Source organism: Nipponia nippon, unplaced genomic scaffold, assembly GCF_047370975.1.
Source record: "Nipponia nippon isolate SJK-2023a ecotype South Korea unplaced genomic scaffold, ASM4737097v1 scaffold_9, whole genome shotgun sequence".
NCBI classification, from domain to species: Eukaryota; Metazoa; Chordata; class Aves; order Pelecaniformes; family Threskiornithidae; genus Nipponia; species Nipponia nippon.
This window is the reverse complement of record NW_028262413.1, coordinates 8,203,965-8,230,689: the sequence shown is the minus strand read 5'-3', so window position 1 is coordinate 8,230,689 and position 26,725 is coordinate 8,203,965. Positions and strand designations below refer to the sequence as shown.

At 42.4% G+C, this 26,725-nt stretch overlaps 1 long non-coding RNA gene across 1 annotated transcript; it reads left to right on the top strand.

The window, feature by feature from the left end:
• Positions 1 to 2,860: 2,860 nt before the first annotated feature.
• LOC148050086 (uncharacterized) lies at positions 2,861 to 26,354 on the top strand. Its single transcript, XR_015701416.1, has 2 exons — positions 2,861 to 2,946; positions 24,014 to 26,354. It is a non-coding gene; the product is annotated as an uncharacterized LOC148050086 (long non-coding RNA).
• The last annotated feature ends 371 nt before the right edge of the window (positions 26,355 to 26,725 follow it).

Sequence of the window (26,725 nt, the reverse complement as noted above, 5' to 3'; positions counted from 1 at the left end):
GTTACAATTACTAGTGAAACCCCAATAAATAATGCTTCAGTCTTGTAACTGCAAATCTTTCTAATAGAATCTGGCTATTTCATGCCCTGCACCATAAATCAGTGCCCCCGATGAGTGGACTTTGAATGGCTGGACAAAAATAATTAATCAAGATTAAATCAAAAGCAGCATGCTGGTTGCGAAGGCAGTGTTAGCCAGGATGCATTCCTATGAATGAAATCACTTAGAAGTGGCTTATAAATCTGGGACATGACTGAGGTTGATGCGAGGAAATGTGACTGGTATGGATTTTCAGGTTTTATTGTGCATAGATATTGCATATGATTAAGTCTTCCTGCTCCTGCAGACAGCACCAGATTTCAGGCCACATGTATCTTGCAGCTTTGTCTACCAAACGCAACAGGCGATGATGCTGGGCTGAAGGACCGCTCTCACACCGCTCCCGCGACGGCACTCAGCAGAGCAGCGACTGATTTATGCCAGCAGAAAAGCAGAGAGGACCACAAACAACAAAAAGAAACCTGGGGAGATCAGACACCATTTGTGATCTTACTGAGTAGATGAAGGACATGCAAAATCTGGAAAAATAAACATTGCTGGGATATAGTTTTACTCCATTTTAGGTGATGTTCTCCCTTGTGGTGTCTGACCGAACTGAGCGCTGTGTGTATTTTCAAGCAGATTGGAAATGACAGTGTCCTGATAGGTACTGCACTGAGCATTGGCTCAATCATTGAGTGTTTATCCAGTTTTTCTCTTGTATTTATTGACCATTAATGAATTGGGACTTATTCTTCACAGACATTGATTGAGCTAAAGCTGTGTCTGTGATACAACCGGGAGCAATGCTCAGAAATACAAGAATATACAGTTGCCAGCATCAACAGGTAAATTGAATATGCATTAGAGACTGTCTATTTACCTAGTGTGAAATAATGCTCTATTTCGAATTCATCCTTAATATCCTCTCTTAAACTAGCCTAATATATTTTTTACACGTAACATTCCTGTCTGGAATATTTTTCAGCTTATTTTCTCCAATTCTTCTCTAGGGGAGCAAAGATTTGCATAACATTAGGTCAAAAGCCCATTGAGGATATATTACATGGAAATTTTGTAAAACAGGTTTATCCTCTGGCTGTGAAGGGGAACTGGGCTCAGAGCACGGCTTTACAAAGGCACCAAAAGCCAGACAATACCCAGAGGTTCTGCTTGCTACTAACAGCGCCCAGCAGAAAATGTGAAGGCACGGAATAGTTAATAGGTCCATCACTACGGTACATAAAGCAGACATTGCTGGGGCAATATAAAGTCTCCCCAGAAGAATATAAGGTGGTTACTGAAAAGTGATTACCATTCATAAGCTCATAGAAGGGGCAGGGCTGGTGCTAAGTGTCTCAGCACAGCAGAGTCACTTTTAACATAGTGGCTGTACACCTACTACTCAGTAATGGAGCACGCCTTGTTATCCTCAATTCCCATCTCTCAGCATTGATAAAAATTTCTATTTGGGATAATTTTAAACTTTCAAATCATGAATAATATACATATTCTTGGAATTCTGTCTTTCAGCAAAAGAACAATAACCTCGGCTTTTTTTAATAGCCTTCATCATTCAACAATCATGCCAAGAATATTAATAGTAATAGCCATATTTTATTATTTTTATAGCAGGTTGTAAGCGAAATGAATGCTAGTTTCTGTGTCAAATGAAGGTCACCCTGACCACCACTTGTTCTAGGGAAACTTTTGTGCAACCAGTGCTATAGTTCAACTTTAAGTAACATCATTAATGAGGAAGGGGAAAAAACAGCCTTAAAAATTCAGTGTACAAAAAAAAATCTGCAATGCCCAAACAAAATCAATAGCACAGTATGAAAAATGGAATAGGAAGTAAAATAGCTGATCTGCTGGCTCATTTAGAAATACTTCATCCTGACCCAGAGTTTCAACTAAAGGAAATCCAAGTTTTTCACCTAAACTTGTGTTAATTTTTTTAATGAACTCCAACCTGACCTAAAAGGGCCCAAGTTGCCTAATTCTGTCTCCTGGTCATGTCTCTTCTCTCTCCTCCCTGCCCAGTTTTGTTCGGGCTGCTCCGGAGGGCAAGCACCACGGTGCGCTGCAGTCAGAGGGTGAGACTTGCGGCGCTGGGTCGTGGTGGGCTTGGTGGGACAGGGGAGAGCACCATGAGCCACAACACAGTGCAGGGAACTGATTTTAAGGAATTCTGCTGGGTTTTGGGTCTTACTGTTTTTCTTTTTTCAGGACTTGAGGTCTGTCTGGGCTGGGGCTCAGGACAGGTATTCCCAGAGCTGTAGCTGAAGAAGAAAAGATGGGGGGGAAAAAGCTTCCCCAGTGAAAATTGTGGACAAAAGAAGATCCCAGGTATTTCTGCTGTAGTGCTGGGGGACTCTCACCCTGGCATACCAGCTCACTCTACCTCAGAAAGCATTTTGCTGTTATAAGCATGGTTCAAGCTCCTTCTAAACACGGCTCCATTGTGGATGCTCACACTAACACCTGTGAAAGCTTTTGAGGCAGTTGTTCACACTAAACACCTGTGAAGACTTTTGGGGTAGTTTTCTTTCCCCCTGTGCATGCAACCTTATGGGTAGACTCTCATGTTTTCTGTCTTAGTTTGTTCTGAAAATGTATGTATTTGCTGTCCGAGTCAACTGGGCTCCTCAGCTGAAGACAAGCTGCTTGAGTTGATTCCTCTTCCAAACCCATCAGTTGCACAAGGCACTGATAAAAAAAAAAAGGGGCCACAGGAGGTCCTCATGAGTGCCTAATGACCACATGTGTTCTCCAGCCTGATAAGTAAGTTTTAAATGGAAGAAGAAAGAAAGGAGTTGTATGCAGTTCCCTCAGTCTGAGGAAGCTGGTCTGTGGAGGAGGACAGGGCGTGCTCAGCGCTACCAGCACCATCTTCTTGGCAGGATGGTGAGTGAAGCCTGCTGGCTCTACAGCCCCTACTTAGTACCCCAGTGCTAAACCAGCCTGAATTCTGTGAAGCCTGGTCTGGGATTAAATCAGGGATGTTTGTGGCTGCCGGTTTTGTGTTGTGTTCTGAAAACCATGCCTTCTCTTGTCTTATCAAGTATGGTTTTGCCTGTCCTGCTGCTAACTAGCATTCTTATTATAGACCTTGTTGAATCATAGGCAAGGGAAGGTGGGGGGATGGCGAAACAATGTAGTGGGTGTGCAAGAATAGAAATGGTCCTTAAAATATGTTGGGGTGGAACAGCAAGGATTAGAAGAGGATAGCAATTGTCTCTTTATCTGTAGGAGTTTTTCCCCACCCAGAATCAGTCTTGAGAATCTTCCTGCTTTTTCCAAAAATAAAGGCCCTCTTATATCCAAAACACTTCAGAGTAATTTCATCTCCTGTTTAACTCCTGGCTAATAATTTCATCTTTCATTTCCTCCTATTGTTCCCCCTGGCATGCATCCCATCTATTATAAGCCCCAGATATCATAAAGTAATTTTTTTTAGATTTAGGGAGAGGGAAATAAGAGTCAGGTGGTTTGAAGTAAGGTTTTTATAGGAGCATAAGTTCTGGAAGTATTGTACAAAGACTTTAACTAGTGTTAAAGAAATAGCTCCGTGGGATGAAACTGGAGTGAGGAGACAAAGCAGCCCTAGCTTTCTGTAAGAGCTGTATTACTGCCAAAGCAAGGGTAATTGCTCCTATTTAGGACTGTAATGCAAAATGGTGCTTTGCAGACACTAAGGAGAGATATGAGGTTTTCACAGGCACAAAGTAGCCACTAGATAAATACTCATGGGAGCTGGGCTTTTCTGAAAATCTCCATCTAATTACTGTATTGAAAAAGTTGGCTGCAAAACAGCATATTTACAAAATTAAAATGTCTGTAAATATAGCTTTTGCCTCTGTCTGCATGCACAATGACAGAAACTGCAGAGTTCACCAGCTGGACTAGAGTACGTGTTTCCCAGAAGGGACTGGGATCTGCTATATCATATCTCAAGGTGTTGTGCTCCTTCCATGCCTTCCTTCTTTCCCCTGAGAGAAACAGCTCTAAGACTTTATCTTCCTTTTGTCTTATGAAGGCAGATCAGAATCCCCAGAATATCAGCAAAACCTGGGCTACAAGGCTTGTCTGAGAGTGCTAAGGGTGGTGCTGCAGCTCTGCTGATGAACTCCTCTGGATCCGTTTCTTTTGCCTCCTATACCTGTACGATAACGTTTTGCCTGCTAGGATGCAGAAAGGTGTGTGAGTGCTCTTTGGCCATTTAGACAGGGCAGGATGATGGGGCTTTCTGGAGGACACATAAAACTGGTCCTACTGGCACAGCTACAGAGGAAATGGGTGGAGGAACAGGAGGTGCAGATACTGGGGTTTTACTTGCACTGGTGCTCCTCATTCAGTTCAGAAACAAAACATATAGCACGTGGTAGATGGGATGCTGCATCACAAAATTGCTCCAGGAGTCCCAAATCATAAGAAAGCCTCTACAGATTAGACTTAACTTTGGAGCAGGAAGTCTGGGTGCTGTCCTGGATTGACAGACCTGTCTTGGTCGCTGTGGTTTTCTCTCCTTGCTCTGAGATGTAAGGGATGCCTTATAACCTGTAATGCAAATAGCTGGCTATGCTTTGATGTGTAGAACTCAAGGTTGATTAAAGAATATTCTTATAAATCACAGTTTTTCACTAAACTCTTCACATCTCCTACTTCAGGACCCTGAGCCAGAAAGAAGTCTGACACTTTGCAGCCATCTCCTGCCATTGTGGGTATGAACATTGTGAGAGCCACTCTGCCAGTCCCAGGGAGCCTAAAGTTGTTCTTGAGGATATCTTTCACAGGTCACCTCACCTCCTGCACTAAATGCAGCCCTGACAGGAACAGAAGGTCAGAAAAATTGTAGTTTGCTTTTTCTGAAGAATTTTTCATGGAAAGGCTATAGGAAGGCTGCTGGAGAGGAAAACTTAGGTTTAGAAAGGAAATAAGAACACTAAGGATACAGCAGTGGCTCTAGCAGGTCAGTTCAAGGTCCAACTTCATTTGAATGTGGGATACCAATACCAGAGGCAATGGTGAAGGCATCAGAAAAAGATGGAAGATTCCTCAGAGGGAGTTAGGAAATAAACAACCCATGGTGCGAGTTTGCCATTAGCTTGTCCACAACCCATGTTTTTCTCTTGTCTCTGTCCAAAACATTGTCCAACGAATTCAAGTCTATTGTAACTCGGTCTAAAAGTATGTTTTCATATAGAACTACTGAGGGGATAAATGTTCATTTCTCCTTGAAGAATTATTAATGTTGGTAAAAAGGGAGGTGTGGTAGCTTTGTTTTACACCAGTTGTGTGAACCTCTTTGAGGGGTACAGGAATAAGGTTTCTTGTAGCGTATGCTGTGATGACTTGCAGTGTGATGGTTCACCGTGCCAATGTGCTGTGTGTTGTTAATGGCCTGTGTATTTCCAGCAGCTCCCTAGGACTTGCGCTCACTGCACTGTAATCCTGAATATCTTAAATCTTCCAGCCCTTCCAGTGACTCTGGTGTGTTTAAGATTAGTGTGCAAGGACATAGGCCTGGCCCTACAAATGTTAGTTTTTTAAAATGCTCCTGTTCTGGATTAATTGTTGTTCACCTGTAACTGTGTTTTGGATTTAATGAACAGTTATGATGATAACCAGGTTCTCACTCTTTATGGAAAGACCACACTTCATAAATACTGAAGTGTTCTCTTTCTACATCTGTGCTGGTTTCCTACAAACCTGGAAATGAAATTATGTGGCTGCTGTCTTAGGATTGTAGCTATTGAATAGCTATTGCTAACAGATTCATCCAAAACACATAAATAAGGAAAGGAATTCCATATGGTCCGGAAAAACAAACAAATACCACACAAATGTGGCATGGTGTTGCTGAAGAGGAGGAAAGAGTGTGTTTGCTCTTTTCTTCTCGCAGTATGAAGATACTGCAGTGTTACAATGAAAGCCCTACTGTCTTCAGCTTTGTGTCAGCTGCTTGGCGTCCCAGGGTCTGCTTCACCAGCACCTCTACCTGTTGTGTGCTCATGGCTGAGGTTCCCTGAGTATCTTTGATGTGATATATACAGTGGTTTATTATGAATGACACTTTGCAAGAAGAAAATGGATGCTATCTCTGTTTTGGGGCTGCAAAAGTTCAGTTTCCAAACAGGGCCAATATCTTGGCCCTATCTAATGTGTCTAACAGTCCTGGTATCTCTGAACTCTGGCACAACACTCGTGAAATGAACTGGGTGGGGAGTTGTTTGTGTGGATTCTTTCCCCCTTGACCTCTCTGGAAGGATGGGTGGAACTGGGAAGATAGATAACAAATGGGAAGTTATTGGAGCACAGGTGGAATGCAAAAATCTTAAAAACCAACCAAACATATTGATGATGTTCAGCTGCAACAGCTAGTCAGGGCTTCTTAGAGGATGATGTGAGACACAGAGAAAATAACTGTGGGGACTTCTAGAAGCATCTTCTATGATATTTCTTAGTCAGCTGTAAGTGAGATAAGATTCTTTTAAGTCTTAGGTAAACACTAAAGTAAGTTGATATAGTTCATGAATTCAAAATGAGTGTTTGGGACCAATCTGTTTCATGTAGCTACAGGTGTAAACTAGTAGCAATGACATTATTCTGAACTTTGCAGCAGGATTCCCATTGGCTTTAGACAATGAGTTTGGTTCACTCTAGAAATGGCAAGAGCACAGAGTCTCCTGAAAGCATCACAGCCCCCCCCCCCCCAAGAGATACAGGAAGATTAGAGAGGGCCAGAAGAAGGGAAGACCTTTCAGAGAAGGAAGTTGTAAAGGATATTTTTTGAGGATAACTTAAAATGGAACAAAAGAAAAGAGAGAACAAGATCTGCAGTGAGTATTTTCAGCATTGCAAGAACCGTGGAGAAGGGGTTTTGGTTTTTTGTTGTTATTTTTAATTTTCAGTTATCCAGTAGGAAGTCCTCAGGAGAGCTGCGAAAAACTAGCTAAATATTTTATAAAGAAAAATTGGTTGTTTTGCTGCAGAACTTGAGGAAGGGAAGCCTGCCAATGAGAAATTCCTGGAAAGGTGGCAGACCAAAGGAAAAAGCTTAATGGTGAGAGAAACAAGAGTTGGTGGGCTGTCCCCACCCAGGGCTCTCTGAGGATCCTTGGGGGTTGGAGAATATATGGAGATGCTGGTCTGAAGCATCATTGAAGCTGTTATGTGGCTCTAAATCATTGTGGGAGCAAGTCAGTGCTGAACATGTAGAGACCCAGAAAGACGACCAGAAGTCACTACTCTCTTCCCCTCCACCATTTCTGTCAATAGCCTGTTATAAAGGAGAGGCTGACCTGAGGCAGCAAAGAGTTAAAAACTACAACAAAAACTCTAGGTAGATTAAACATTAAATTATTCTGACACTCATTATATTAAACAGTCAATTATTTACTAGTGGCACCAGAGAGAGCACGTGAGTTCTCTAGATCAGAACAAATGCAGTGATGCAGTCCAGGCTATTTTTAATAGCAAAGCTTTGGACACAGTGTGCTGAATCTGATGTGTCTCATCACTACGTGCATCATTTAAAGCTTTTATAAACAGTCATGCTTTTTCAGGAGTCAGACATTAGGCAAGCACTTGGGCAGCACCACGGAGGAGTGACATAGCAGTGTGATAAACATTCGCAGAGATCCAAGTAGGGCCTTGAAATGGCTAAATGTTTGGGAACACAGATTATGTGGGAAGGAGGGGTTGTTATGAGACTTGGAAGGTTGTATCAGCTGTGCCAGCAATGTGTAAGAAGCAAATCTCTCCAGCTCCCAAATTCCCAGAGTCCTCTTGAGGTCTGTGCCAATCAAAATAGGACCAGGTTGCTGAAGAACTTTCAGCAAAGGGTAACGTATTTCTTCTGCTACTTGCAGCAATGTAGCAATAGCAGAGGAAACTCCTGCAAATATCAGGAGGCAGCTGTACAAGGCAGGATGTCACTTCTTCCTCCTGCCCATGTTGGCTGCATGGAGACGAGTTGAAGGGCCAAGTGCACTGATGCTTCCTCTCTCCTGCAAGATTGCTGCATTCAACTTGTGCATGCAGGAGTGACTGCATGATAGTCTTGTCAGAGCTATAGAGGGAGCAATTTTAATTTACAGCATGTTCTAGTATAAGTTGCCCTGGTTTTTAAGTACCTGTTTCTTGTGTGTAACAGAGGTACAGCTCAGAACCCACTTCCTTGGAGACATTGCCTTGCAAGCAGCTGCTTGTAGTATTACTGGTGCAGGAGGGGGTGTGGGTATTTGAGGGTGTGTGGTGGTAGCTTAGGTTCCCTATTCCTCATCTTAAATGTGAATTCTGGAACTGACTTGCAATGCAATACAAAAATGGACTGTAAGGAACCAGTGCGGTTGATGTGGGACCCCATATACCTACCACAGTGACCTGCTTTTTGGGAAGCTACCTGTTGTGTATCCTTGGAGGAGAGGAGCTGGCAGGTCCTGTAGGGAGGCAGTGCATCAAGAGAGGGAAGAGCATTTTGTACATGCATGGGACATAACCACATTGTGTTCCCCATATTACCTCTGTGCAGGCTGCAGACCCTTTACTGCTGGGATAGACTTTTTGCTGGTTTGAGTACAGCAGTCAGTGTAGTGGACTCTTATCTCTAATTGAAGTGGAGAGGCAAACTGAAATATGAGTCACATCAGAAAACAGGCTATCTAGCTGACCTCCAAAGTAGTAGCATTTAACAGTAGCAACAAATACACTGACAAACCATTGGAAAAATTACACAAAATGTGAAGCAGCAACTGAATGATTTAAACCCAAAAGGGTAATGCAGAATTGATGTTCAGAGTCTGTTCCCAAGTGCTTTTGTCATCATCTGTTACAAGCGCTGTATACCCGCCCAACTGATGCAATTCCCATGGATGTCTTGGCAGTACTTGAGTTACATCCCACCCCAAGGGAGCTGACCGTTGCTTCACTGAGAGGGGGGGAAAAAGTCCCTCTCAGGATTCAATGACCCTGTTCCAGTTTGACCATGTACTTTCTGAGGTCATATGTGTTGACTTACCCTATTCCTATGTAATAAAAATTGGCAGATCTCTTTGGAGAGAGCCTATGACTCTGCACTTACTGAGCAGCATCAGACTGCTGAGTTGTGCCTCTTGTTTCGACAGTTCACACAGTGCTGTGATTTGTTCCCATAAGCTGGAGCACAGACAGATGCAAGGCAAAGAGGTCAAAATGGAACAGGGAGAAGGTACTACCTCTTGCCATGGAAAACCATCCTAAACAATTCATCTGGGATCAGAAAGGTCATGTTGTAGAGTAAATAAATGGAGTCAGCATTGACAGCAGTTCTTTCTTACCAACACAAAGAAAGGAAGAGAGCACGTGTTCTTGAAGCCTGTATCAGCAGCAGTAAGAGGAGTTTATAACTGTTGGCTTACATAATGTAAAGTTCAAAACTATGGAGAGAGAGAATAAATCAAATCATGAAAACAGAGAAAGAGAAATAATGCAAAAACAACTTGCAGAAAGGAGGAAGAAAATAGAGCTCAGGGAAGATGAAAGAGAATAGCAAAGAGAATGACCAAAAAAAAAAGAATTTAGAAATTGAAGAGTACTCCTTTTCCCACTAGATGCTCAGATTAAAATTTAAAACAAAGTGTTTGGAAAGGAAGGTAATGAGCCACGAAGATGGTGAAGGGTTTAGAGGTGAAGCTGTATGAGGAACGGCTGAAGTCACTTGGTCTGTTCAGCCTGGAGAAGAGGAGACTGAAGGGAGACCTCATCACAGTCTACAGCTTCCTCACAAGGGGAAGAGTAGGGGCAGGCACTGATCTCTTCTCCCTGGTGACCAGTGATAGAACCCAAGGGAATGGCAGGAAGATATGCCAGGGGAGGTTTAGGTTGGACATTAGGAAAAGGCTCTTCACCCAGAGGGTGGTGGAGCACTGGAACAGGCTCCCCTGGGAGGTAGTCACGGTGCCAAGCCTGACAATATTTAAAAAGTATTTGAACAATGCCCTCAGACATATGGTGTGAATTTTGGGGTTGTCCTATGCAGGGACAGGAGTAGGACTGGATGATTCTTGTGGGTCCCTTCCAACTCAGGACATTCTATGATTCTATGAATGAAGCAGGGAACTGTGATGCTGTCATCAAAAGAAGGAAAGCTTTGAAAGAACCGTAGGACTGAGAGGGATGGGAAAAATTCTTGCCTATATTGTTGGAAGTCTCTCTCTCTTCCCCCCTCATCTCGTTCCTGCAGCATTTTGTCACTCACTCAATCTGTCCGGAGCACTGGTCGTAACGGAGCAAGGAGGAAGAAAAACAAAGAGCTGAAGTTTTGCTCTGCATATTAGCACAGAAATCAATACTTCTGAAATTTTCTTCTTTTTTTTTTTCCCATCTGAAAGTTACAGACAACTTTAAATGGAAACAGTTGAAATATGATGTAGCTAAAACTTCTTTCACACACTACTCCCCTAATGGAGCACTGCACAATGTTACAGTGGCATGCTTCAATCTTTTTCTTTCAAATGACTTTTTTTAAGCATATGTAGTGTGGAGAATCTCTACAAAACGAAATGGGAATGCTGCGCACCCTGTCATGGCTTTGTTTTAATACAAGGAAATAAGAGCTTGCACTAAGAACTTTTCTGGTGCTGCTACTGCCCTTAGTCCTAGAAGCAGGCTTCTCCTCAGCTGACATGTGCTGCTGCTGCTTGATGAATCACATCAGCTCCATTGGCGCAGAAACCATTGCAAAACATTTCAAATATGGAGAATTAAATGGCTAATGTGGTAGGCTGAGAGCATCTGAAGATGTTAGCTACCTCTCATCCAGTAGCCTGATTTAGTTTTAGAAGCCATCCAAATGTTTGTACATCTTAAGGCTTTAAAAAAATAAAAGCCTTTGCTATGGTGCTATGGAAAATGTGACGGTGTTTCATAGGGATCTGGCTGAACGAGCGATCCTCAGGACTGAGATCACTGAGGGTACGGCAGCAGGGCCTGGCTGTGCTAACATGTGCAGATGCTGCAGCCTGTGCTGCCACAGCGAAGCGGCTGGTGCAGTGAGGCTGGTTCATCGTTTAGAGGATACTGTCAGCTCAGTGTAGAAGTGCCAAGTAAGAAAGGGGTCTTGCAGCCTCCAGCAAAAGGAGCATGAAGACAGAAGAGTGACAGAGCAGTGAAGCAGAAAAGGAAAAACACAGAAGGCTCACAGGAAAAGCAAGTGAGGTATTTTATGACTGGATATACACTGTGGCAATTACAGCAGCCCTTTTGAGAATGAAGAAATCCAAGTATTGACTGTGATAGAGGTTTTGAGATCCCTTTTCCTTAATGCTTAAAGCTGTTGATTTTTTTTTTTAAATTAAAATCCCTATTATAAAGACTATAAAGATTTTTTTTTTTCTTTGCCCTGCCTATGGGGTAAGTACTGATGTACTGTACCTGGGATGCAGCAAAGGACTTGCATTTGGAAAAAGTGCCAAATGTGAGATGACCTTTGACAGAAACTAGGTCTGCTAAAAACCCAGAGAATTCAAAAATTCAGCATGTCCTCTGCTTGCCTCTCCTCCCTGTTTTGTTACTCATCCACAGCTCTATGCTCTCTGTTGGTTTCATTTTGCCAAAGATAAAAACTTTGGCATGGAAAAGCTACCAGTGATGCACCAGGACTGTTTAAAATGGATGGTTGTTTTTTTAGAAGCTCTGAAAAGGCCATAAACTAAACCTGACTCTTTCTCCATATATAAACTCAGCTGCTGCTTCCCTTTCTGATCTAATCTGCAATAGGTGGTTGTCATATCCTAAATACTTCTCCACCTGGATCTCTCTGTGGTTTCTGTAAAAAGTCAGGCATTCTTACTGGAGAAATACAATACACACATAAATTTGGAGTGCTGTTTGTTACAGAAGGCTAATCCTATATCATCCACCCCATGACAAAGTCTGAGTGGTTACAGCAATGTACAGTCACAGATTGCATCTCCAGAATATAAGCACCACAAACTTTGCACTTTCTGGAATAAACACTGCAGCTGAAATGTGAAAATATTTCTGCAGACGCTGCAGTGTCACTGCAGTGAAAGAACAGGGCTGTGTTATTGATTCAGCTGAAATGCTTCTTGCAGAGCAAGCATCAAAGCAAGGCTGTTTTATCAGTTTACATACTTTAAGCTGAGAGTTTATTTCTTGCGTAATCCTCCTCGAGGCGCTGTGGTGGCTGAGCAGAACCATTGCCAGAAGCGTCTGCTTCCTGCTCTGCAAATGTAATTTCTGCTCCCTTCCCTCTGTTTTTGGGCTGACTTCTCTGAGTTCTCTGTGTGCTGTTGCTGAACCTGGTGGAGGGCTTTTTTATGAAGAAAACATGGATTCGGATTTTTAAGGGATTCCTGAGTTTAGGCAAAAATGGCTGGTTTGCTCCTTTGAGATCGGTCTTATCTTACTATGAAAGTGTGCCGGAACAAGAGATGACTTTCTCCATGTGCAGAGGATCACACTGGGGCCAAAAACTACTGTGTCTTGCTTGACTGCAGGTCTGCTGCATTGCACTTCAGCCATCAGTCCCTCTAGCTGTAAAATAGCCTTGGTAAAAGTGATTAGCTGTGAGCATTTTGAGACCAGTTGGTCTCTACCAGCCAGGTCTGACTTAAGGTAGTGTGCTTTAATGCAGGACTCCTGCAGCATCACATCCTTAGACATCTCTCTTCTCCTGTTTCTGCGCTCCCCTCTCGATATTAAGATGGACATCTTATAACGATAACTTACACCTTGAACCAATAGTGAGGACCATAAAAAGAAGCTTATTAACCATACCTTTGCATTGACTCCAGCTCAGGGAACCTTTCTTATGTGAACTTCATGGGAGATGTACGCCAAGACAAAGATGAAGCTGGTTTAGGATGTAGGTGAGGTGGGCTCATTGCTTTGAAGAACAAAATATCTGCCGCGGGTGAGAAGTCTGTTACAGTTCCTAGCAGAGCAGCCGTTTTGTGTGTGAAGGCTTTTCTCCTGTGTAAATATTCACAGGTCACTGAATAGCTGGATATTTCTGTTGTCTTGATTACAGTAAAACCTGAGCAGTGTAGAGCTCAGTGTAGCTTACAGAGACGTGCTTGAGCACTGAGCACTGTCCATCTCCTGTAGTCTCCTACCCTCATGCCCTGCTCCCAACACCAGGCTGAGATTCCACTTGGACGTTTTGGTTTACACATGATTAATGTAGTGGTTCCCAGGAAATAATCCTGCTCAAACTGAGAACTGGTGTATCTGCTGTTACCTTTTGTTTCCTACTTGTCTTGAAGCCAGAGTTTGGTTGCTGTGGGACTGGTCTAACATCAGGCCCCTCTGGCTCTGCTGCTGATGCACTCACAGGTGAGAAGGGTGCTCCCTGTAGCCCTTCTTGGACTGAGGGCTGTTTTCACCTCTGCTGTTGTTCTTCTCATCCCTACTACCACCTGAATTGTTTCTGTCCAAAATGAAGCTGCTAACTTCTATTTTCGTTGTGCTGGATAAGCCTGTGTGGCAGTTTTGAGAAGAGAGAACAAGCACAGCAATTCTTTTTTGGGGCATTTTGTTCCTAAGCACAGGAAGTTGTAAAATTGCTGATAACGAGCTAGTTCATTCATCGCTGATGCCAGAAATGACTGCCTTCTGTCAAGGCGCTGTCTTTGTGAAAAAGAGCTGAGCATTGAGAAAAGCAGGGAGTTGTCAGCTCTGACTCTTTCAGTTACAGTGGATGCTTTTTTGCCTTGAAGTCTGTTATCTTCAACTATTTCCCTCAGAGTGGAGCAGGTAGTCTTGGTCCAGGCTGGGTGCTGCTTGCTTTTTTTAGTAATTAGCAACACTTTTCCAGTGCTATTTCTCTGTGGATTCTACCAACCAGATGCCAGAGGTCATTTTTTGAGCTCTTTTAAACGGTTGGCATTTCAGCTCCTGTATTGTTACTGAGGCTTTCTGAGAAATATTTTCTAAATATGTTTCCCAACATCACAGTAATTCTATATTTACTTCTCAATATGCAAGAAGGTGTGTTAGTCCATGGAAGAAAACATCCCACGACTGAAACACGATTCTCGGAACTAAACAGCCATGCTACTTTTATGAGTATAATTTACATCAAACTAAGTTATGGATGAGTGACAGTATGTCTCTCATTTCAGCAAAAACTCGCTTTGTGTTTTTGCATTCAGCAGAGAGAGACAAGGTTTCATTTTCTTGAGGAGCTATGTCATGACTTCAAGGAGGATGGTTCGTGGCTGTTTCTGGTTACAGTCACGTCTGGGAATCTAAACAATATTACAGGACACGCTGGAGCACGGATTACTTGCAACAAGGGCACATTGACCCAAACTTCTTTCTTTCGTTACTACTTTTATTTTTGTGGGTATTTTTTAGCCTTGACTATAAAATTGCTGTCGGTTCATTCCCCCTCCATTTGGTTTGTTGCTTCTCTCCTGAGACTTGCAGTGAGGGTCATAACTAAATTGGTTGGAAATCTTACAAAGGGCAGATGATGTGAGGAGGTGGCCCTGTAAGTCAGTCTCCTTTCGAGGGTGCTGTGTCCTCTCTCCTCAAGGTATCAGCTAAGGCTGCGTGGAAGGAGGAAGCACACTGTACCCTGTATAACCCTGACTCTAAATGCTACCACTTTCCTATTCACCTGTATCTATTGAGGGAGAGGGCTTGGGGGACTTCAGGGCAAAATCATTCAGGACACTCATTCTGGTAGTCTGCTTGCCTTCTTAGAAGGGCCCTGGGTAAGCTGTGAGACAAATGCATCTCATTGTGACTTTCCCATGCAACTTCCCCCCTTAATCTTTCTAACATTGGTTTTGGGTCAATCAAGAGCTGCTCTTCAAGGCAGGGCAGATATGCAGGATAATGCTTTTTCAGCCAGAGCAAAAAAATTATAGTCTTCCCAACCAAGCTGAGGTTCTTGCTGCCTCAGATTTGCTGATGTGACAGTTATATCTACCACACTGCCTTAGGACTGACAAATGGCAGTGAAATTGTAATGGCTACTTTGGCTTGCGCCATGTGAATTTGGTAAACACAATTTATGTAACTCTACCTAGGGTTATGCTTAACAGGATATGATCTAGGAATTCAATGCTTGTATACCATAATGCATTGGTATCTTTGTTCTGATCCTTTTGTATTTAAGCACAAACTTTAGAAGACCTCACTTCTTAAACTAAAAATATCTGTGCTTCTGTGTTATTGAGGCTGAAAAATTAGAGGAGTTCTTCAATTTAAAATAAGTTGTAGAATTCATCTTGGCCACACTGAGGGGTCTGAAGCTGGGATCTGGTTCTAGTCCTCTCCGTTCCAGTGTTTTGCAATAGAAGTGAATGCAGAACAGCCAGCCACTGGGGAACAGGAAAATCTGCTGTCACTCTAGCAAGCTCTGAGAGACCCTGGGTCCTCCTACAAGCTCTTACTGGTCCCTGAAGTTGGTTTACACTTCTAGACAGAGATCCAGCTATGTTGCAAGAAGGGAATGGCTCTTTACCCTTTACAGTCCATACAGATAAGGATTACTTGCTGCCAGAGAACCTGTTTTTCAGAGTAATGAAGTAAAGCCAACAGGATTGGTGACAAGGGCTTGCCTTTCCTAGACAGGATTCATCCCACGAGAGCATGGTGCACAGTAGTCAACAGCTCTAACATTGCCGTAGCAGAGTAACCATGAACCTGGGGTACTTCATGGCCTGTGAGTACTATGGACGTTTTTTGTAACCTCTAGCAATGGCACTTAGGTGGAGTCATTAGATGTGGTGCAACTAACTTAGTGGTAAAATTTTAGTAGCGTGCGTGCATGCTATACTCTGAGAAAGTGATATGATCCTTATTAATGTAGGGGGAGTTGAAGCGCTCCTAAATGTGCCTTGCATACGTTTTTAAAAGAATTAAATTGCAGGACTAGATTATGCTGTAGTGAATATGTCTCTGCTCAGAAACAAATAGCGATGTAATGTTACATATACTGTAGATCTTATGTATGGTTTTTGTGCCTCTGGTGATAAAGCCTGTTCAGTCAGTTATGGGTAGCATAAATCTCAGTACATATGCTAGTAGAGTCATACACTTCTGTTGTTGCAGTTGCTGGTTTGTGCTGGTATAAATGTAAGCAGGATTTGTCCATGTAAAAAGAAAATGTGTGTATCTTTAATCAAATTCCACTATATTTTATACTCCTTTTCAACTCTAGTGATTTCAGCAAAGATATGACTAACATCAGGCTTTGGCTTTGCTGTGTGGGTTTGCAGGAGGTTTCAGCAAAGCAAGGCTTTCCACTACTCATTACAGAACTTCTGTCACTGGGAAAAGTTGTTATATTCACACAGGGAAAGGCATTCGGTTAGAAGCTGGTTTTCTGTTTGCAGCGATTTTCAAAGCAGCACAGTTGGCAGAATTAACTGTCCCCCATAATGGAATGTGAATGTGAAGCTGCTGAAAGCAGCTGAAGAACCAGGAGAGCTGGGAAATCTGCACTCCATTGGCTGCACTAACACCACTGAGAAACATCTGCACTGCCAGTCTCTCAATTCTGCTGGTTATGCTTAATTATTTAGAGCAGAGCGAGCTTTTGAGTCCTGTTTTTTTTTTTTTCCTTCCTCAGAGAGTAGGTGCGTTAACATTTTCCTGGTGATTTGTACGGATAAGGTAGCGATTCCAAGTGCGTTTCATGATGCAAGATATGCTTTTGGAGACTTTCAGATACTTAAGTAAAGAACACAAAATGATCTTGCTATTTCATCAATCAGTGTAAAATGCTGCCTGTGATTAACATCTCCATTAAAAGTAGTCTCTTGAACTGCTTGAAAAAAAATATTTTGAGTGCAACATATTGGTGCATTAAAAATAAAGTACTGATCAGTGCAGTGTAGTGCCAAAGCCAGTTTGCAGGTTTGATGGCTGCAGTGGAGAAGAGGCTGGGGATGGTGCTGAACAAAGGGACTATGTTGTGGTTTTTTTTTTTCTTTCAAGAAGGAAACAAGCATGTAGAAAATGTTTTTTTTTTTTTTTCTGGTTATAAAAATCTCATATTAAGTATTTATAGACTGTGCAGTGGAAACTGAAACTGTCATAGGCTGAAACACACATGATGAGTAATGAAATGCATGCATCTCAAAGTAACATGATGTTCTATAATATTTTATGAAATGTTTCCAATAGATCATATACAGATGCATATCATCCATTAGAGCGCAAGAGCCTCAGGAGTTTTAATCCTAGGCTGGACACTTATTTTCTTTTTGCTTGGAACAAATATTTTGGCTTTTCCATTGAGTTATTGTCTCTAAGAATCACTTTCTTCCCTGACACTAATGTTGTAAAGAGCACTTGGTAATAGTCTGTAAAGTTAATTAAGGAACAAAGGTTCTACAAAAGACAGGTGTCAGGTACAACTGTTTGTTTTGTATATTTGAAACACATGCAGATAGGACTCTTCAGACAATAAACTGTACTGAAGTGTCATCAATCACACAACTTTACACGTCGCCCGGAACGGCGCTTGGAGGTCAGTCTGCATTGCTCCAGAAAAGCACTATCCTGACCAGGTGACAAATGCAATCTGCTTAAAGTGAATCATATGATAAGAAATACGGTCATGCTTAGAAATGAGAGCATAAAAATGAAAGCTTTGTACCAAATTGCTCTGATCTCATATTTGAGAAGAATCTGCTGTGGATCCTCTGATGGTTGCTGTCCTGCTCTTCAAAGCAGTAGCCCTGTGTTGACGTGCTCTAGTTGGAGGATGTGATCAGTAGTTATTGTCTGGAGTTTGGGATGGAGAAACCCTTAGGGCAGTTGCATCACCCCATTAAACACAAAGTACCTACACTCCTAACCTCCTACTCTGGAATAACGCATGTGCTAGGCTGGTTCTTTGACAGCTGAACAAGCTCTTCATGCAGCGGTTGCCTATGTTTCAGCATCTTTACTGAACAAGATGCTGATAGTTTGGAAAAATTAGCACAGGATGACAATGAAATGGTGGGTCTAGTTGTTTTGAGCATTGTGACAACAGTTTCTCTCATTTGAAGGCCTAGTTCAGAGCCTGATGACACTAACAGTGCAATACCATGAATGTATCTCCAACTTTGTTTATCGGTTTATAATAGTGTGCTGAATCTCAGATGAATAAGGAGCTGCAGCATCCCTTGGATTTGTTGATCTAATCAACTATACTATTTGTTTTACAAAGTAAAACCAGGTGAGGCTTTGTGTAACTGACTTTGATAATTGAATGCTGGAGGGAGTATTACTGGCTGGAGTGTCCCCCTGAGGTGTCAATGAGAGAAAACACAATATATTTAATACAGAAACTATGGTGAGAAATAACCATGGAAACAGTTATCATTTGAGCCTGCCAGGTGGTGAAAACAGGCTCTCTCCCTCCAGTTTTCCATTATCACAGCTCCTGTGTGTTGGGAGGAAAGCAGGGGACCAGGCAGCAGGACAACTGTGGGGCGTGAAGAAGCTCAGCTCTGTGAAGCAAGGAAAGTGCTCTGTGGAGTTGCTGTTCCTTCTGCATCCAGGCTATGGTCTGGGCCATGCCTGGAGGATCACGGCCATTTTTCCAGCAGCAGAGAGAGGATGTGTGATTGCGTGGCTCAGGGATGCTCAGTACTATTTCTGTGCTCTCCAACCTTGCAAAGATGGCTTATTCAAAACCCATGGCAGCAGGTGCTGGAGGGACAAAGGAACTCATCTGAATGTCCTGGACATTGTTAGATGAGCAAGGAGGACTCTGTTCCTCATTTGCACAGTCCTGCTATATAAAATGTGTTGTTAGAAAACCTGAGGATCTCCTAAACCCACCAGCTGGCAAAAGAGCTCTTGGCCCCCTCAGAGCAATGGAGTGAGAGCTGCAATCAATTATAGAAGTGCCAAGGGTGATGAAAACTAGTTCCACTGGGGATTTGCCTTCAAATTTTCTTCTTCCCCCTGAGGGAGGAGCAGAATGGATCAGAGAAGAACAAGGTATTAATTTTATAGAAAAGAAACAATACAAAATAAAATAATGAAGGCACAGCTTTCCTCAGACATAGAGCAGCTGACCAATTCAATGGGAGATGGGAAGGACATGTATAGGACTGAAGGCATGCCAGTCATGAAGCCAGGAGAGCTGAAGAATAGGAGGATACTTAAGATGTGGGACACCAAAATTGCATGGAAATGTCTTCAGGAAGGTGCATAATTCAGGAGAAGAAAGCCTAGGTTGGATTAATTATAGAACCATTCATGTTTGAGTCAAGACACCAAAAGCAGACACTGGTGAGGTGGCTCAAGATGCCACCACTACAATAAGAAACCTCTAGCCAAGAGGAAGAGTTCTGCTGCTCACCCAGGCTCTTCTCGAAGCAACAAACTTAGTGAAAATTAGTTGCCTCTTTTCCAGGTTACAGTAGCTAGTCATTTTTGAGTATGGGAAAAGGGACGGTATTAGCCACAGGCTCTACTTCCACCCCTCCCAGTCTTTCATGCACACATAATTTTCTTCTGCATTCAGAGAGTGAAGGCTTTGGAAGGCTTTCTCCTAATGTCCATAGAGTAATTGGGCCTCTCTGTAAAATTTAAGAGCTTGTCTTGTGCAAGGCAGTTTAGCATATGCAGCATTAAGCCAGTGACTCCAGCTCAAGTAGAAATGTTCTGTTTGTTGCAAATAGCTGTAAGATTCTAACTTCAAAGTGCTTAAAAAGGGCAAAATAGTGGGACTTGGAAAAGGTCTATAGGGACAGAAGGGAGAAAGGCACTTAAGAGAGAAGAGCTGTTAAAGGAAGATCTCAATTTCTCTGTTTAGAAGAATTTTTAGAAAAATTTCAAGAGGGGATTGATCTTGAATAACAATTAGATTAGATTTTATTTCTGATTAATCTGTTCCTTGATATCTATGTACAGAAAAAACAATTCTGTTTAAATCTTCTGAGTGGTATTACAAAATAAACATTTTCATTTGATTCGAAGGAGTTAAACAATGTGGTCACACTTGAAGACACTATATTAAAGTGCTGACAGATGTCCAGGTCCACTTTCCTCCATAATTAAAGCACTACTTGAATAAAACCTGAAAGGTTGTTGCCAGATCTCTTCTTTCAACCTTCTTTCATTACATTTGAGGTTCGGGTTTTGTATAAACCTTGGCAGAAACTTGAGAACCACAGTTAAATCGACTATATTTGACAAATAGAAACGAGGATAGCTGGGCAGTTGTGGCCAAGTGCATGTTGGAGTTTTATGACACTTTGCAATGGAGACCTCAGTCATCAGTTGTGGTGTTCTTTGAAAATTAGCTTCTTTCCCCTTTCATCCCCAGAATTAGGATGTTTGTAATATAAAATTTAAACATTTTTAGTTCTGTTGCAGTATTGCACCCAAAGCTTTCAACACAAATATTTTTTTCTCATTCATCTGGTTCTCACTCAAAAGTGTGAACTTTCTGTTATAATTGCTTCAAAACAGCAGTTTTGATGTAAAATCTCAATTATTTTATTGTGGATGCTCATTCTAACAACTTGGCCAAGCCAATATGCTTTGTTCATGACCACATTTCACAAGATCCCACAGAAATAAATCTCTCTCCTCTGCTGTGATTAGAATCTATCACACTTTTTCTGCTGTATGACCTTGTAGCAAGGTCTTATCAGCCAAAGCTATGTTGGTTTATGCCTACTGTCTTGTATGAAATCCCTGACTGAGGTTTATTGACCCTTGCCTCCTGTTCCAGCTCTGTCAGGAGCAGGACTTCCATTAATTTGGAGTGCTCCTAGCAGTGGAAGAGGTGGGGCTGGGGAACTGTTTCTAAGCAGTTACTATGCTGTGTATTAAATTAGCTGCTACATACTAAATTTTTGCAATGAGTGAAAGGTATTTGCAATTCTTCTTTCTGCAAGTGTGGATTAGGTACCTAATATGCCCTCTGTTCTCTGGGGAATGCAGGTGCTGTGACATCCCTGGAAGGCAAGGGAATAATCACTGAAGTCAGATAGAAAACTTATTCTCTTTGCTGACCAGAAGGGCATGTGAATGGCTTTGTTAGTGCTAAATACACTAAGGACATGAAATAAGAGTACTGTGGCAGGGTAGGAAAAACAGCTGAGAACAAGTCTAGCCTTTTCCACTGATATGAAAAAAATTCAGGACAGGTATCTGTGAACCATCTGAGAGTACACAACTGTAAAATCTTCATAGCTGGGATGGACTGGGAATCCTTGCCATGATGATGGGATGTGGGGTACCCACAGTCTGTGTTTACCTCCATGTAACCTGCTATTAAGACTGAAGAGAGTCTCTGCTCTTCTGAGATGAAATTTTCCTTTGTCTGTCTCAAAAGGCTTAAGTACAACGTGGGGCTGGGTTGAATGCTGTATCCTGAGGTGAACTGTGCTCATAGGAAACGCCCTGTAATTGCACCCAACCCGTGCTGGTTATTGTTCTGTAGCAGTCATGTGTGCTTATGTTTTAGCTTAGCTGGGTGGGTGCTGCAAGATCGATAAAAGTTGGCAATCGCACACTTAGAAGGGGGAAAAGTGCAGTTATTTAGCAGTTTTGAGAATGATTTGCTTGATGTCAGATATTCATCCCCTACCTTTGTAAGAGAACTATTTCTGCTAGAAATTGTTGCATTATGTAGTTATTTTTAATGCCTGCCTATTCTTAGTGCCTTTAAAAAGGTCTTCTCTTCCTTTTCATTCATTAAAACCTTGCTTCTAATTGTGGAAGGGTGGTTAAATCATGAGCAGGCTGGGGCTACTCTAATGTAATATCACCCTAATGGCTGAGTATCTAAAAGAATATGTACTTACCGCAAACCCTTCCGCAGGAATCCTAATAAACAAGACTGTATCTAAAAACCCTAATTTCTGACTATAAAGGGAACAAAAGCAACTGTAGGTCAATAGAAATACAAAAGAAATGTTGACTTATGCATAGCATTAAGCAGAAGCAAATGTCCGGATTTGTCCTGCAGAGCTGTGTGGATGCCCACTTGAGGGAAGGGGGTTTCCAGCCCAGTGGGGCTGATGCCATGTGGTTGGGATGTGCGCCTTGGAAAGGGGGCAGTGCTGACATCTGAAGCCCACAAATGGGATCCAGACTGGGGGAAGAACTGAGTCTGAATGAGTTTTGATACCTTAATATTTGAGGTTATGGGCTGGTGCTGGTAGGGAGCGCCTGCAGGCAACTGTGCAAGAAGCTGTCGTGTTGAGCAATTAAACAAAAGCTTAGTGTTTATTCCTAACATGTTTCAGTTAGACTTTGTCTCATATTGTTATTTTGGAAAGTATTTTAATGCTAATCCATGCTCGATGTTGTTTTAAACTTAAAGAAAAACCCAAACCCTCAAAAACACCAAAACCCCCAAAATACTTGATGGCAGTGCATTACCTAAATTTACTCATGTTAGGCATTTTAAATTTGCTTCACTGCAGTTTTATTTTTAGTTAGTTCCTAGTGAGAGTGAATAAACAAAAGGCCATACCCAAGCTTTCTACATAGGTTATCTTGGGCATAATTTTTTCTCTGTTACTTGTAATAACTCTTAAGTAATGCTGTAGGTACTGCATAAAATAAATAACACATGTTTAATTTTAGAGGAATGACATAAGTATGACCATATACATAGAAAGCAGTGGAAAAAAAGGCTGCTGATCAGATGCTGAAGGCAGCGTAGTTGAGACAATCTGGAGCTGAGCAGGGAGGCAAAGCCCAACAGCTTACCTAGAACAGGGTTTATAGGGCATAACTTCATGCCTTTTCTTTGGACGTAGGTTGGCCAGGCAGAAGCTAGGCTGAGCCTAACTCCCTACTCTGGAGGAATGCCTTAACTGCTGTGGGGGCACACCACAGGCTGTTCTAGTAATCCTGTGTTCTTAGAGAAGCAAACGTTTTGGAGACATGCCAAGTTTCAGCCATGGAAATCTCCTCTTAGGAAAGGGAACACCCACAGTAACCATGTATTTAAAGTCCCAATCTGAAGCCTCTGAGACTACTAAAATTCCATGGTGTTTTTTTATTTTTTTTATTAACTTCAGCAGTCATCATGTTGCAAATAGAAGCTATTAAATCTTTGGGCAACTGGAGCATCTAAAAGTGAAGTTTCTTCCCTTCCTGCCCCAGCTGCAGACAGAAAGCTAACTCTTATTAGAATAGTATTTTCTAGGCTCCTGTGTGCGAACAAAATAAAGCAAAGAGTTGAGTAACCCTGTCTATGGAGTTCCTAGAGGAAGTACTGGGAAACTGGAGTGCCTCTCCTTCTTTAAAATGGTCATCTTTCTCTGCACAGACCTCCTGACACGCGCAGAGCAGTCTCAGCTTGAAGTGTAGTATCAGGATTCTCCAGGCTTTCTCTTTTTCTGTGCTTTGCTTTTGTGACACTAGTATATCATATTTTTGCTTGGCACCATGTGGTTTATATACTGCCGCTAATGCTTTGTGGGTGTCTGTTCTCAGTGCTTCTTTTGATGACCTTTTTTTATTAACTTACATCTACATGGAAGACTTTTTTTGGGGTCAAACTGATTCTAGTGGTCACCTTATGGGAGTTCATGAAAGACAGTCTGGTTTACAAGTCAAAGAAGAAATTTGTTCCACGATACTGTGATTATGTTCTCTTTATTCAAAAACTTCTGCAACTTTCTTGATGACACTGGTCTGAATTTGTTTTACAGATGACTCAGGGCTCTGCTGTAAAACTTTTAAATTATCTAATTAGATTTGTACAAACTGTTCTTCTGGAATAAACTGGAGTCAATTGGCCTTTGGGGGGTTGTGCTAGTGAAGTGATTTACGTTTTTATTTTTAGGGCTTCGGATTAACAAAGCAACTGATTGTGTGCTGAACTTTAGATGTGGAAATAGGGGGGTTTTGGGTGTTTTACTATGCGTTACAGTACTGCAGTGATAAGCTGCTAGCATTTTCTGTAAGCAATGGCAAGAAAGAGGAGTTTCTATTGTCTTTTATAAACCCATGTATGCGGGATTTCTCTCTCTCTCTGCAGTGCCTGACTGGAGCAAGAGCACAGACTGCCATTTTACACTAAACGCCTTGCATGGGGGGGATTCATCTCTGGCTCTGCTACTCCTGCGTGGAAGAAGGATTTCAATTGCAAAGGAAGAATGCTGCTCAACAGGATTAAGAAGGGCAGCATTAGGGTCTAAAGTGTCTTCTGGACTGATTATTGAAAGGCACAGGGATAAACTTTTGGTGATTTTAATAAGATAATGTTCTCCTTTTAAGACTAGCTAACTCCAGCTGAGCCTACTGAGGTCACCTTCCAGCTAGAAGATCTCTGTCTGTGGAAGGGGAATGGTGCCCTGAAGTGGAGGGAAAAGATTGTTACCTTGAATAAATGTGCAATAAGTAGGACTCTGAGAGCCCTGTAAGTGACTCCAAACCTCTGTGTGTGCAGCCGATGGTGCAAGTTGAGCTAAGCTCTGTTCAGGGCAGCCACGCGTTTGAGAGGTAAACCAGTATTTAACAATGATGAAGATTGAACACCAGTGCCCCTCACTTTCTTCTGCCACAGCATGATGTAGTCTACATGTAGTCTGCTGTTTCTGTGATTTAAAATCAGCTTCCTCCACCTCCCCTTTCTCCCCACCGCTGTCAGCAGTGGCATTTTCCAGATCCCTTTCCAGGACTTAACTCACATTTTGAGCCTGAGCAGTCCTGCCTCTCAGGCTTGCGTTAAAGCGTCTGCCTTGGGTGGGAGATGATATACAGTAGTCTCCTTTATTTACAGGAATGTCTCTTTAATGAGAAATACTCTCTAGAATTTCCCCCAAAGAATAGTCCGGCTGCTGTACTCTCACGTCCCGCTCCCCAGGACACCCATGGAAAGGGCATATGGATTTCTCACTGCCCCAAGTGAAAAATGTTCCTGGTGAACGTAAATTTTCTTCTGAAGTTCATAGGTATATTGGGATCTACGGTCTTTTTGTGTGGTTTGGAGTGCTGCTCTGCTCTTTGCCTCTGAAAGAGGCATTTGATTTATAGTGGTTCTCTGTGAAAAATGGTAATACATGATTTATAATGGTATTCAGCCGACAACAATGATTTCCCAAGTGCTCATTTAAAAAAAAAAAGTGCAGAAGGAGGCTCAAGCTGTCTGATAAATTTGAGGCCATCTCCACCATGCCCAAAACATTAAGCTGTGGGTACTTGTGGGAAGATCTGGAAGAGAGATGTGTGTGTTCTGCAAAATTCGACAGAGGCACCCATAAGCTATACAAGACCCCCTGGGAAAAGCTGCAATCCTTTATGCACTGTCCCAAAGGGGCTGAGCAGGCTGTGGGGCTTCTCCCCATCTTGCCTTGCCCTCCCCTCCCAACCAACCATCTGTGAAATTCAGACCTGGATCACAGCATCTGTGCTCTGAGCAGTGGTTTTGGTCCAGCCTTTGCCTCTGGAAGATGCTGTTCTTGCTTAGGTCAGACAGCAAGCTCAGCAACAGAGCTGGCCCATAAACCCTGATCACTCTGAATTCATTATGTACTCCAGCTTCAGGATGCATCTCCTCCTGCATTTGGATAAAACCAGATGTTTTTTTATTTCCATGAACACTCTGGGGATAGCTTTGCTTCTGGCTGCCAGATCAAATGGTTTGGGGCTTCTGGACACTGCTTGGGGCTGGGAAGAGCTGTTGCATAGTGATATTTTGTTGTTGTTCAGTGTTTGCCTTCATCTTGTGTTTCTGATAAGATCTCTTTCTCCACTTAATACCCTTCCCTTGGTGTGTGAGTTGGTGTCAGAATGAAAATGTACAGGTGCCCCTTACTCTGTCTCCCCCCTGCCTGCTCGGTTGGTGCTAACGCCTTGTCTGACGGAAACAGACACCTCAGGGTGAATAAATATCTCTGTAATAAAGGGAAAAACATATTTCACTTTCCCTGATGCCAAAGGGGTGTGCTTGCAACAGCAGCAGGCCGTCGCTGCTGGATTATCTGCCAGCACCTCTTTAGCCCGAGGTTTCCTAGGGGGGAGCTTTTGGCTTCAGTAATGTATTACTTGCAAAGATAAGGAATTGTGGCCTTTTCTCTACTGACTAGGTATAGCAAGTTTCTCTAAGAATATTTCATTAAAACTTTATCCCTATGTGCTGCAAACTGCTCTTGTCATAACAGTGTCCAGATGTGTCTTTAAAATTGTCTTTATCCATTGGTTTTGATAACCTTCCTTGGCAACTTACGCTCTGTGCTGAACGCTGTATGCATTACCATGAGGAGTTATCCTTGAGTGCCTGGGTGTCTCCTTGTGTTTTTTTGTGTTTTTTGGGGTTTTTTTTGTTGTTGTTTTTTTTTTTTTGTGAGAGGCTCAATAAACTAGGAAATGCCAACTTATTTCATGTTGCCCAGGGCTTTAGATCTATAGTTCTCTGGTTGGGGACCAAACAAGTTAAAATAAAACCCAGTCATTTTGCCTTATCTCACTGGTGAAACACTGTCTGCAGGAGCTGAATTCATCTTCTTGTCTCTGCTGGTTTAGCTGTTCGTTATTCCCCCTGCCTTTTCTATTCAATGTGTCCCAGCCTCTTGCACAGCAAAGCTCTTCTTTCCCAAGCTTTGATTGAAACTTCCTCCCATTTCAGCTGTGCTTTACCAAGAGTACTTTGTCCTGAGCAGTAAAGGAAAGGCGCAGCTCCTCGACACTAGCGTGCAAAGCCCATGCTGAGAATTCTTGTTTTCATACAATAACTGCCTTCCTAAGGAAG